Raw genomic sequence first — 5,104 nt, 5'->3', positions numbered from 1 at the left:
GATTAAGTTTAAACTTAAAATTATTTTTGAAAAATAAATTAAATCAGAAATTATTTTGCAATTTACGATATCAATAGGAACTCAGTCATTGGATTGAAGTAAAGTTGCGCTACATCCTTTCTTTCTTTTTTCCTTTCTCTTTCTTCTTCTCTTTCTCTCCATCTCTCTCTCTCTACTTTTCAAGGACTGAGAAGAACAAAATCTAAATAAAAAGCATAAGTGAACTTTGCTGTCCACAATGTAAGTGTAATAACTAAGAATGTTAAAACCTTAAGAAGTGCGGGATTATCACTCACGTCAATGCAAACACAGCGTCCAACGCATACATGGGAGGACGGCGAATGTTTGTGCGCTGAATTTTAGCGATGCGCGGGCAGCGGACAGCTATCAGCTACAGATTTTCGCAATGAAATACGACTCTCCTGTGTATACAATGTTACCGTAATTAAAGCCCATTGCGTTGCGCCACAGGCCGCTTCAGTTCACCATATGTTGGGCATTAGTTCCTGAATTCTCACCGTGATTAAGTATTTTAATTCCAATGCAGTCACTGAATTAATGATGAGTTTGCGAAGAGAAGAATGAGAACTGTAAAATAAAATATAATGTATAGTAAATTCCTGACAATTCATTGCTTCAACAGAATCATCGAGTTCCTTCTTCGATTTTTCCTCACCTGGATCAGAATCTAATTGAGATGAAAGTTTCCGATGATCTACATAGTTGCCTTGGAATGATTCTCATTTAATGTGGTACTAATGTAGTTATTAGTTATAACGCAGTTCTTGAGTAGTCATAACGCAGTTCTTGAGTAGTCATAACGCAGTTCTTGGTGGCGGCGAACTATATTTACAGTATCATCGGACATGAGAAATTAGTGCATCTTCCGTAATTCTCTGAAGATTAATGGTTCTCTGTTGCCTCTGAAATTAACTAGACTTTACAAACATATTTTAATATGCGCTTGGAACGAAATTGGACTAAATGCAAAAGAATCGTTGGCGATCACGTGTGGGATAATTTCCTGCACTCATCTATTATAATTACGGTAGTTGTCACCACTGTGCCAAAATGGGTGATTATCGACAGGCAAAAAAACAAAGGGGAACGTAGTAATCTACTTCACTCTATATGGAACAGGACTGGGCGACTTTAATTTTCACAGTTTCTACATTTTTCGCCTCAAAAAAACACACACTGTTAGCTGGATAGCAAATGCAATAATACGGCAGGACAAAGTAAAGACACTATGTACAGTCAAATAATAGTGATAGCCCCTTTGAGCCAAGGAAGTGAATTATCGAAAGTTAAAGAACGATCAAAAACAATTAAAACTGCTGGTTGTTAGAGAAACTGTGCTTCTGTTGAGTGAAGTTACTTCTTTGTTACCAGTAAATCCTAAAATATTAAATATGTAGACAGACAGATAGACTCGATAAAGTTAAAACAACTGAAGAATCATTGTCATTCATTAAAAAATAAATAAAATGGTGAAGCAGTCGAAATTGTCAAAATTTATAACGAAGCTTCCTGCAATTTCCATATCTTTGTAGGATGTCTAGGATCCAACACAATAGAATCAGTTGCTGTTGAATTTACGTGCGTGACGTTCCGCTCTGATGGGATTGGTTCCAAAGAGTGAAAGAGAGAGTGAAGGGCGTAGGAGTGCACCATAAAAATGTGATTATTTTAAAGGCATCATCCCACGAATCTGAGGTGGTGCAGATTTCAGGTGGAGTATTCGTATACGAGATGGGAGACTACGGAGAGGGAGGTGATTCCGTCCATTTCTTGCTAATTGCCGTAAAAAACGGTCCGGAAGATGCGGCGCCGCACAAGACTGCCGCTCCATCGAACCTCTTGTACAAAATGGTGCGCCAAACGAATGAAGCCTTTCTTCCGGGCCGTTTTTTACGGCATTAGCAGAATGGACGGAATCACCTCCTCTCCGTGTCTCCCATCCCTTACGAATACTCCACCTGAATCTGCACCCTCATTCGGGTTGCCTTTAATAATGATGTAATAATGCCATCTTCATTTGTATAACGCTACAAATGAAGATGGAATGATTATGACGGCATTTTTCAAAAAAAAGCATGAATGCAGAAATTTTAAGGAGCAAAAAATGGGAGGCTCACTCACTTTCCACTACTGCTGCGTATAGTTATATTAATAATGATAATAGTAACAACAATAATTATCGAATTCTTGGTGGTACACTCCAATTTTTCTCTTGGAGCTATTCCTCAAACATTTTGCACTGCAGTTTTTTTCGAATGAAATCAAACATACTTTAGTTTTGCTATATATCTAGACATTAGCTTAGGAAAATGTTGCATAACTACAGTTTATATAGCCGAATTTTTACAAGAGTGAGAAGAAGAGTCATCTCCGAACCAAATAGTTTCACGTCGTATATGTATTACCAGTCTGAAGTCCGGCTAAAGCCGGACTTCAGACTTTCTGTGGTGTTTCCTTCACTTGTTTCTTTCGCACGAGAAATGGATTGGAAATGTGCAGTGCAGGGATGAGGGAGGCTGAGTTGTTTGTCCGTTGCGTGAACTAGGCTATGTCGTAACAACAACAATATCAACAATTACAGCTATTTAATTTCACTACTTATGTATTAGTACGATGTCTGCAACAATACCTCTAGCAACTCCAACTATTCAGTAGATAGGAATGGAAGCAAACGACTTGTTGTTTGGCGAAAAAAACACAGAGGAAGCTTGAAAACTTCTCCTAGAGATCCTGTTCCTCAAACAGTTGTTATGTTGATAAGTCTGATAGATTTGCACCTAGAAGTCCAGCATATTCGCCGTTTCGTGCTTTTGGAAAACTTCAAAACTCTCAAGAACTCTTCCAAAGAGGCATTGATTAATTTGAATGCATCACTGCTGAATAGGAGTGACGTGCGTCATCATATCGTCCAGAACTCTTCACTGACCCAAGTACGGCAAATGGTAACCTCAGTCATGGCATGGCAAACGCGATTACAGCCAAATAACGCACTTGATCATGATATCCAGCAGATGTCTGGATCCTTTGCGTTTATTCTCAACCACAGAAAGCGGGACGAATGTGAACTAATAAAATCTACTGTTTTCAAAATGAGAAATAGATATGTTGTACTTCCCCAAAACTAGATGTATAGCCTCGGATAAGATGAAATTAAGGAACTAATGGATCTAATGGCTGACGACTAATGGAAAAGTAAGAGAAGCATTGAGAAAATGAGGGAAAAAACTTTCCAAAACAAATAAGAAGGACGAAGTGCCCAAATTTCTGAACTGAGCAACCTCCATGGAGTTGCGCCTACGCATTCGACTTCAATTCAGAATAGTCTCAGGTTTATGAACGCGTGCGCAACTTCGTGATGACTTGCTGGCGAAAAACCGATGTGCTAAGTCCGTGTTTTTATCCTCGTAGACAAGACTGGTTTCAGTTTATCGACCTCGAAGAAATGGAAGGCTTGTTTGGGACTAAGGTGGTTTTGAGCCCAAGCGTCGTTCGTGCAGTCACTGCGAAACCTTTTACCGACTGTGTTAGACTCGCCCAATGTTTTGAGGATCTCACTAGAACACTTGCATTGCTCCCGCTTTGCTTCCGGAGAGGCGCTAATTATAGTGCTGGAGCGAATACGCCTGAATGTACCTTGATTTCCGAAAAGGTACCAGTTCATTTTTTTTCTGATCAATGCTTCAGATTGGATTAGCGACACTGTGTGAAATTGACCTTTTCATTAGAACGGGGAAGTCGGAACATATACGAATACATGTTGTGAGAAAGGATTAGCTATCTTGAAACTATTGAAAGCATACATGGTGGTATTTTCTTCCTTTTAGATTCACTCAAATTTAAAAAGCGCTTGCAAAAATTTTATGAACGCAGATGGTCGTTTGTCATTCGCGGTAGCACTAAACATGCCCGGAAACATATAGGAGAGTGTGAATGTGACCTGAAGTCGGACTTAAGATCGAATATAGATACGAGGTTCGTTCTCTTTGTCGCACCGGTCGACAAGCGCCAGATAAAGTCGCTGATATGGTCGTTCGGACAGGTGCGAACGGACATGTTGATGACTTTGCCGTACGGATTTACTAGGACATCTTTGATCATGGAGTCTGAGGGTCATCTTGTGTGGTTATGATGAGGGATCACAGAGGGATGGAGCTGTGCTGTGCTGGCCAGAAATTTTGCGGAGCAGATACAATAATGTGGGAAGAAAATGTTTTCTTGGACGTTAGAGAGAGAAAGACACAGAGAGAGAGAGAGTGAGTGAGTGAGTGAGTGAAAACACGCTCACGAACTATGAATAACTAGATTCATTACTTTGTTACCAAAATTTGAGACGTTTTCCAGGGGGCTTTGAACAGTCAGTGTGGTTAATTCTCAGCGAGATTTTAAGAGAGCACCATGACTAATTATTTAGGTAGATATAATAGAACTTGAAAATATATTTAGGAACCATCTAACTCCTTCGATCTCGTACGTGTTTATTCTAAGGCAAGGATGGAAGCCCAATGTCCTACCAGAATTTAGCAAATTCTCCCTCAAGGGGTATCATGGTGGGATACCCATTGACTAATTGGAAACTCCATTGAGCCTGAATCAACGCTATTGGCAAATTAACCATAGGCAACTGACCTTACATAGGTGATAATTAAGTTAACACAAGTGGTAACACGAGAGTAGCCGACGGCAACACCGGATTACTCTAGAATTACTCCACATCACTTGAATGTCTTTACGGAAAATGAATCAGTTTAGACACTGTCGTAACCATCAACCGGTAAAATTTTGCCTTTTTATGTTGCTTTCTTTAAACATACCACATTTTAAAAAAATCAAAAGTAGAAATAGTTTTGTCAAGCATTAGAGAAAACATTGCTGCACAACGAAAGAAGTGTATATCTCTGTCGTGATCTATTTTCCAAATTTTTCACGCTTTCTTTGTGCATATACAGACAAAATGCTAAAAGATAAGAAAACGGAAAACAGTTCACACCAAACATCTTGCAAATATGTACCTAATAAAGCTTTATTACGAATGTGATACGTACACCTATTTACATTTACACAACCTAAATCTCTAACTTCCTAG

This window comes from Necator americanus, chromosome IV (assembly GCF_031761385.1).
Source record: "Necator americanus strain Aroian chromosome IV, whole genome shotgun sequence".
Lineage (NCBI taxonomy): Eukaryota > Metazoa > Nematoda > Chromadorea > Rhabditida > Ancylostomatidae > Necator > Necator americanus.
This window is presented reverse-complemented; position numbering follows the sequence as displayed.